Source organism: Euprymna scolopes, chromosome 31, assembly GCF_053919585.1.
Source record: "Euprymna scolopes isolate OS-2025 chromosome 31, ASM5391958v1, whole genome shotgun sequence".
Lineage (NCBI taxonomy): Eukaryota > Metazoa > Mollusca > Cephalopoda > Sepiida > Sepiolidae > Euprymna > Euprymna scolopes.
This window is the reverse complement of record NC_136512.1, coordinates 33,163,328-33,172,798: the sequence shown is the minus strand read 5'-3', so window position 1 is coordinate 33,172,798 and position 9,471 is coordinate 33,163,328.

Genomic DNA, 9,471 nt, shown 5'->3' with positions numbered 1-9,471 from the left:
CCCCTTAAGTAAACACTTCATCAAATCTCCACACTAACGTAATATACTTGCAATAACCCTTATCCCTGAGTGGCTTCCGGGCCTTGATAAGTGGTGATCACTGTGTAAAAAAAAAAAAATTTAAATACATGAATAAATAACAGATTAAATTACATTTCTTTTTTATTCACAATTGAAACAAATATAATGAACCAATGAAATCACCAATTACAAACTAAAATACTAAAAGATCCGGAACAACAATCAATATAACATGACGACGATTGCAACGATCGAAAGTGCTTGAGATTGACCAAGAATGAAATTTGGTATGTTTATTTATTTATATATTTGTAGTTTAGTTATTTTATCTTACATATATATATATATATATATATATATATATATATATATATGATGATTGCAACGTCTTGTCAGACGAGTGCCACTCCCTCAGACATTTAAAATCCGTGATTCCAAATGTCTGAAGGGAGTATCTATACAAATATGATGTTACAGAGTCTTAGCTTTGCACGACAGCTAAGTCTCTCTCTCTCTCTCTCTCTCTCTCTCTCTCTCTCTCTCTCTCTCTCTCTCTCGGTTCAAAATGTTGAGATCCAGCAACAAGCAAGAGCAAGATAGCCAGCAACAAATTAAACTGCAGACCAGCTTAATGCGGGTACCGGTCTTCCGCTTTATGGTTTTTTAAATCAGAGATTTGCTTCTCCTAGAAAGGTTGCCTTCACCACGGCTTATGGGAGCCCTCTCTACCCCAACACACATATACACACACACAAATATACACGGTGCTAGTTGGCCGTTGACCCAGAAAAAGAGTTCATTCGCCCTTATGTAATAGTTATCCACGTGATCTTGCACACATAGCTTTTATATAATATTTATCTTATATATATATATATATATATATATATATATATATATATATATATATATATATATATATTACGAGGCTTGTAATCCAGAATCACAGAGTTTATGATCGGGTGCGCATACTACTTAGCTACGGAGCCTAGTTTGTAATTACGTGCAATTTTTATTGCTTTTAAAGTTATGTCCATTTTTTTTTTTTTTTTTTTGTTAGCGATTCATTAAATTCGATGTTATTTATGATTTGAATCTAGTATGATTTATCTCCCCCCCCCTGGGAGTTAAAAAGAGTAGTCTCTCTTGAGATAAGATAAAATAAAAAAATGACTTATTTTATCTTTTGCCGTTTGCACCTCATCTTTTAATTTTTGAAATCAATTATTTCTTACATTTTGATTTTTTTAATTTTAAATCAATATAATTATTATTTAAAATTATCATTATCAATTATCATAAATATCACAGTCACCAACATGTTTATCCCTGTTGCCTTCTATTTTTAATTATGATTATCACAATTAAAATAGATGATTATATTTAAACATGGAGATAAATTAATTGTATACATTTTGAGATTTTATTATTATTATTATTATTATTATTATTATTATTATTATTATTATTATTGCTACACAATTTTCAAAGCTTCCCTGTAGTAAATTAAGGAAAAATCTATGATGACAGTTGGGAGTGAGGTTGTGAGGTGTGGACGGAGATGGGGACGAATGCCTTAGAATAATTACCAATAAATCATTTATTCTTTTCCCTTTTCATTCTTCCCCTTTCCCTTCTTTCGTTCTTTCTTTTTTCTTTTCTTCTATTCTCCCTTGAATCTTTTTCTTGCCTTTCTTATCTCTTAACCTCTCCACTAATGTCTGTAGGGGTGATAGTGGTAAGGAGGGGATATACCAAAGGGCAACGTAAGTCCCACATTTTCTGGCCACATAAAAAATTCAAAAAGTCAAATTAAAAGCATTTTTATAACTGAATAATCCAATTAAATCCAAACCCCGGTAGGTAGTGTGTATAGGTTCAAAGAGTATGGGAATGTAGCTTTGACATATATATATATATATATATATATATATATATATATATATATATATATATATATATATATGTGTGTGTGTGTCAAAGCTACATTCCCCTACTCTTTGAACCTATACACACTAGTATGTTTAAGATTTAGAGCGGCCATCAAACACGCGTACGAATAAATTTCTTTATAGTTTTCAATTACCTCTACCTCGACCTTTAAACTCACACTGTCTCCCATTCATTATATCTAAATACAGACTCAAATCCGCACCCTTATTGACTCTTATTTCTAGAAGTTTAGTTCTAGATTTGAAATCCAGTCTCTCTGTAGAATAAGTTTCGCTTGGTCCGCAGTCCTTCGTTCCGTTGTATGGTAGTCACTGGACATGTCCCACAACTCTTTCATCCGTTTCCGATATCCTCGATCTTTGGAGTGACCTCTTGTTATAGCATTCCATTACCAGTTTATTTTCTTTGTTGTTTTTAGTTTCTTCATCCGGGTTTTTAGTCTTTGTTGGTTAATTTGGTCCTCCTGTGTTTGACGTGCATTATTTTATTAGAGAGGATGGTTAGGGTTAGGGTTAGGGTTAGGGTAACCAGTTCTGTGCTTGTGATATTCTTGCTTTTAGAAATTAGAAGAGGAACCAAAATTCACAGGATGACGACCAAGTTCCTCATGCTACCCACCGCGGATGCTCCTGTCGATCATGACACCCAAATTTATCTTATCGGTCCGATTGTCTCTGATATTCATGCTGAACATTTGTGCATAGTGAGGTGTTTGTGGCTGCACCAAGCCCAGAATTGTTTTTTTTTTTTTTTTTTTCTGTGTTTCTGTAACAGGAATAGTGTTTACCGCCCGATTGTAGAAATAAGTATATATTTAGTATAAGTTCGCATGAACTGTTGGGGGTGGGGGATGTTGAAGATATGTCTGCATCAAAGTAAAATTAATTTTGCCTAGGTACATTCGTGCTTATTTCTTGAGATTTTCTTAGCGCTGCTTCGTTCGAGCATGTAACCTCGTGCCCTTTTCTAGTGGTGTAACCGTTTTTATCCTGGGTCTCATGTCCAATCTGATGAAATGGGGGTAGTGGGTGGGAGGGGGTGGACAGCTTCCCGTCACACCTTAGTTTTTGCTTATATCATTTTCAAGTCAGAGTGCAGGATCAATATTACGTTACTAAAAAATAACAAATAAAATTAAGACAAATTAAATAAAATTAAAATATTCCTAATATTAACAGAAATTTATTCGTGTTTTTCTCTTGAGATCATTGCTTTGTTCGAGTTTCTTGTTGTTGTTGTTGTTATTATTATTATTATTATTATTATTATTATTATTATTATTATTATTATTATTATTAGTGGTGGTGGTGTTTTTTTACGATATTAGAGATTTTTGTGCCATCCATTTCTTTTCTTTCGTCTCTATCTGCTTTGTTTTTATTATTTTTTCTTCCCTTAATATCTTTGTCCCTTTTTGGTTTGATTACAAAACAAACGACTCTAATGCATCGTTACGCCACCAGGTGGCAGACGTGCTGCCTGCCAACTGTCATGGCGCGTGCATAAAACAATACAACAAACCAGCTTTCATCACTATTATCCGCCATCTTGGTTTGTCATTCACTATATTCTATACTTTCTTGTTTCATTCATTTCTTTATTTCTTCATTTTCTTTTTTATTGTTATTGTGTTTCTCGGTTTTCTTTTCTTCTCTTGACCGGGCGGCTTTTAAGTTCTTTTGTCGAGTAATACTAGCAACGGTGCCTTTGTTTACAATGAAATAATAGCAAAATTCTCAAAAAGGAAAAAAAAAAAGACGGCAAATATAATGTATAGCGATCAAAATGACAATTAGGTATATTTTCAGGGGGTTTTGTTTTGTTTTTGTGTTTTTTGTTTTGTTTTATATTGCATTTATTTATTTGCTGTTTTCTTTTGTTGTTGTTGTTGTTGTTGTTGTTGTTGTTGCTGCTAGCTGCTGCTGCTACTGCTGCTGCTGCTGCTGCTGCTGCTAGTTTTGGTTTCTTTTTACGATCTGAGAAAATGGGAGTTGAAGCGGTAAGGGAAAGGGGAGAAAGCGGTAAGTCAGAGTTAGCGCCAAAGTCTTGGGTTTAATGAAGCGTAGAATTGTGGAAAATGAATGGCAACAAAAAATATCGCGTGAAAATGGCAACGACAACAAAAAAGTACTCACGGTATTTGTGTAACCAATACAAAAAATGAAAGAAACATCTATCGATTGGGAATATTTATTGCTGAAAGAGGAGTGACGCTCATGGAGTGGTTACGGGTATGCCTGTGGAACAACGTTTCGCGTCGAGTCCTCTCTCAACTATTGTATCATTTTATTAACATACTTGCAGAAGATTGTTTTCTACCTAATGAATGATCACTTTCCAAGGCCAAAAGAAACTCGAGAACAAAGATTAATGAGATGTAACGATGGTCCCTGTTTACTTGCTTCTTGACGAGAGCAGGGTTAGACACAAGTTCGGTACTCAATTTGGGAAAAAAATCTATAAAAAGCACACTCAAGATTTGGACAAAAATTAAAATTGCTAAAGTCTAGAAGGACTTCTCTTTCATTTATCGAAGACAAAAAAAGATTAAGTGTATTAACAGATATTGCACATTACTTTCAGCCAAACGATCAAGCAGTTGTCAGTTTAATGAAGAAGAATATTATGAGAGGGTTGCAAATAATTAATGGAATGAACCAAATCTGATTACTTCTGAAGACGCTTTACGACAAGTATTTATTGACATTTGATTTGAAGACGACCATTTTGCAGCCAATAGGGAAGCGGTCCTGTAATATATATATATATATATATATATCACAGGACCGCTTCCCAATAAAGCTATGTAAGCGGACTTGTCATAGCGTCAACCATCGATGATATATATTAATATATACCGTACTTTGGGGTAATTGCGCCAACTAAAAAAGTGCTCCTTATATGCGTAGTTGCTAAAAGAGCACTTTTAGTTAGTTGGCGCAATTACCCCAAAGTACAATATATTAGTCCTCGCGCGAAAGAGCAGGACACAAAATATTTTAAATAATAATAGAATAACAATAACAAATACTTTCGCTAGCGAGGACTACTATTGACCGTAACCAGTTATACACTCCTTTTGAAATTTTCATCTCTATTTTTCTCGTTATCTACTGAATATTTTTTAATGAAACCTATATGAAATATGTTCCTTATTAAATTTTAAAGATTTTCTATTCTGAAAGAAGTTTTTAAAAAATTAATCTAAAAAAGTTATTTTAAAGTTTTTGTTCAAAAAAATTCAGATTTTCTCATTATTCAGACCTGTATTACAAAGAGGTGGTTGCAAAAAATGAGTTGTGGTGTGAGCAGAAATACAAACTGAAACATAGAGAATATTCAGACCTGTAATAATACTAAGAGGGGGTTGCAAAAATGAGTTGTGCTGTGAGGAGAAATGCAAACTGAAATAGAGAGGAGAGTTTTAAAATATAATCTTAAAAAGATAAGATACAAGTTAGAAAAGCATTTGATCCAAGACATGAAAATTGTTAAACAAAATGTTTTACTATAGGCTTTAAAGATAAAGGTACAAGATTCAATTTGAAATTTATTTATCTTCAAAGTGCACTTTTATAAATTTTACAAAGTAAGGTATAAAAATTTAATTTAAATTGAATCAAAAAATTACCTTGGATTTATTTTATGTAATGTACATTTTGATGCAGTTTAAAAACATTATCTTTCATCTAGCAATTAATGATATAGATATAAAATTTTCAATGTTTTTTTTAAAGTGCAGCAGAATTGCCATGCCTTCATTAAGTCAATATATTACTAGCAAATTCTAGCAATGCTACAAATATAATTTGCTGATTTCTTTCTGTCCTCTGATGAGAAGAATAGCAAGAATCGCAATTTGTGAAATTCGGTTGAATAAGGACTTTGTAGATTGTTTTTTGGAATATTCAGTCGAATAATAAATTTTGATTGTAAAATTCAACTTACAGTTTTAATTTTTTCTTATATATATATATATATATATATATATATATATATATATATATATATATATATATATATCTGTACTTTTATGCACGTAAAAATATTTAATAATAAAATTACGTCCCATGAAAAGTAAGGGCGATCTACTCATATATATATATATATATATATATATATATATATATATATATATATATATATATATATATATATATATATATGAATAACAAAAAGAGCTTATAATTAAAAAAAAAAGAAAACGCTAAGGTCACGGAAAAAATAAAAAACAACAGCGTTTCGAAGTTGTTAATATCGCTTAGAAATGACAATAACAAAATCTTATCTATGTGTGTGTGTGTGTGTGTGTGTGTGTGTGTGTGTGTGTGTGTGTGTGTGTGTGTGTGTGTGTGTGCAGCATAATCTCCTTGAGAATCACGGTCATACAATAGAGAAAACACTGAAAACTTCTTTTTCTCTCTTTTCTCTCTTTTATCTCTCTCTCTCTCTCTCTTTCTTCCTTTCTCTTTCTCCTTTTTCGGACTCTCACTCTTTTTTCTGTTCATTGGATGCTCCTTGAATCGACTATCTTCGCCTGAATATAACTGCTGACGGCCCTTCGACGGCCTAAAGAACTTTCAAGTCTTCACTTTCCTCACTCGGACACCGTATAACGTTCTTCTACCTAGACCAACGTTATTTCATAAACCTTCATTATTATTTATAAAAAAATGTATTTAAAAAAGCATTGTGACAGTTTTCGTTGCTTACTACGAATATACAGAAATGGTTCTCATTTTTATATTGCCTCAATTCTTGGTCTTCAAAACAGAAACGATGTCTAGTGTATATTCTTTCCCCACTCACTGCTGCTGCTGCTGCTGCTGCTGCTGTTGTTGCTGCTGCTGTTGTTGTGTGACACAAGATCGGTAAAGCTTTATTTGAAGCCATCGGCCTAGGAGAAGAGCACTCTGGCCGAACAAAATTTGCCTGAACTGTTCCATAGGCATTCCCTGTAGAGGAACGTCAGGCGATTGACAATTATTTATTTCTCCTATGTGCAGATTGTTTTTGTGTTTCGGATTAAGCATTCTACGGATTCAAATTATAAAACCAGATGAATCTGTAAATGTAAAAAAAAAAAAAAAAAAAGTCATTAAATTTCAAAATTTAGAATACACACAAAAAAGTTCAATTTTCCTATCCTTATTTCTATTATTGACTTTTTGATAATATTTAAAGTTGTTAATTTGTTATATCTCTACAAAATCACATGTCGGCCGTGCGTGCAATAGTGTTGCCATAATTGAGCTGGTGCAAAAAAACACTAAGCCCCGCCTCTTAAACAGGATGCAAAAAGAAATTCTAATGTCATTGCATTTTACTTCAGCAAGTTCTCAAACATCAGTGCATCCCCTTCTATAGCTAACACTTGATTTATAAGAGATAAGGAGTGCCTTCAATAAGTTTCAAGACGTTTTCGTATCGGCACTTTTATTGATAATACAAACATGAAACTCTAGTCCCTTTCGAAGTAATCGCCTCCGACTGCAATACACTTGTTGTATCATCCTAACTACTACTGGAAGGCTCCTTCGAACTCCTCTTGTGTTAGCGTGTCAGTGAACCTCGTCACAACCTCTGTCATCTCCTCAGTTGTCTCATAACGACAGCCTTTAAGGTTTCCCTTGAGGTTAGAGAATAACCAAAAGTCACGGAGAGCAAGGTCTGCAGTATAGGGAGGTTGATGAACTATTTTGATGTCCATCTTGATCAAATAGTCTGACAAGGATTGAGTTGTAGATGGTGCATTTGCGTAAATCTTCAGTTTTTGCGAATAATTGTGTGTACAGTTCCCATACTGACGTCAAATTGTGCACTTATTGTCTTTATAGACACACGACGGTCCTTATCCATGAAATTCTATATTTGGTCAATCAACTCTGGTGTTTTGTCTTCCTTGCTCCTCCTACGCCTCTCATCATCCTTTACAAACTCTCTGCCTTCCTTGAATCTCTTATGCCACTCAAAAACTGATGCTTGATTCATACAAAATGGTCCAAAAGCGGTCTGAAACATTCCATACGTTTGTGTGGCATTTTTCCCCCAAGTTTAAAACAGAATTTTATTGCATACCTTTCTTCTAACGTGTCCTCACGTCCAAATTGCATTTTTGAAATTCACCAGCTGTGACAATCAGACTTTAATAGTGTGCATTCCAATTCCTGTAGTAGCTGTTCATTTGAACCTGAAATCATAAAAATTAATCAGTTATCTCGTAAGATGTATAACAATAAATTATTGAATTTTCAAGAAGCTACGACAATTTAAAATGCTTGTACAAAAAAGTCTGGAAACTTATTTAAGGAACCTCGTATAATTTAATGTGAAATTTAATGTAAAGTATACATTGTTGATATAAATCGCTAAAATTAATATTAGACGGTTATCATAATCTATCTATCCATACATACATAAGGGTGAGTTATTTGACGCACTGACATTAATATTAAAAGCCCTCTTTTCTACTTGAAGAGTGAAAACAACTTCCATATATACTTGGTAATGAATATAGTAGCGATTTTTAAAAAGGATAATCAATTTGCATATTCCTTTTAAAAACAAACTTTTATTAATTCACTGTTCGTTTTTTTTATTTTGTTTCCTTATTATATGATTGGTTTCATTTTACTATTACGCACAGTTCTATTTGTGCATATTTTCTACATTGTGCATATTTTCTACATTTCGCAGAATTGCATAGCATTTGGAGCAGCATTTACAGTAAATAAAAGTGATTTTGTCTCTGTTTGCAGAATGGTATCTACCAAATTACTCTGCCAATATTGGGTCTACAGATTTTAAACTTGATATATGGGGTATTCAGACCTGTGGAGGAAAATTGCTGCTAGAGTCAAAATTGAGAAATTAGAACTTGGCAGAGGTAGTTTGATGTAATGTGCATGCTCTATGCATGAGCAAATATACATTTATACATTTAGCTGCGTTAATTTATCAAGTTTTGATACGTATGTGTAATTTAAAAACCGATATATGGGGTATTAAGACCTGTGGAACAAAATGGTTTGGTTTTTAACCAGAAAAATAAGCGCTATGGAGTGAACATTTAAAAAGAGTAACTTAGTAGGCATAATTAGACGTAATGTGTTTGCTCTACGCATTTGCAAATATATATGTATGCGTTTAACTGCGTTAACTTGCTAAGTTTTTATATGCATATGTTGTTAGATCACATGATAGGGAATACCAAACGAAGACGATAGGCTTACATAACAAATATAAGATACTAGCAGGGGTGCCCGGTGTTGGTCGGGTGTTTGGAGGTGTATGCTGTGCAAAAAAAACAAAAAAAATGGTTAATTTTTTAAACTTTGACCCCTATTATGACCCCTTAAAATTTATAGTTTCGGGCTAAAATCACTTTATTAAGTTAGATCCATGTTCAAGAAACCTATATCTAAAATTTCAAGTGTCTAGACCCAAAATTGTCGGAGGAGTTTGGTAGAGTTCTTAAAGGTCAAATCGTTGAAATTT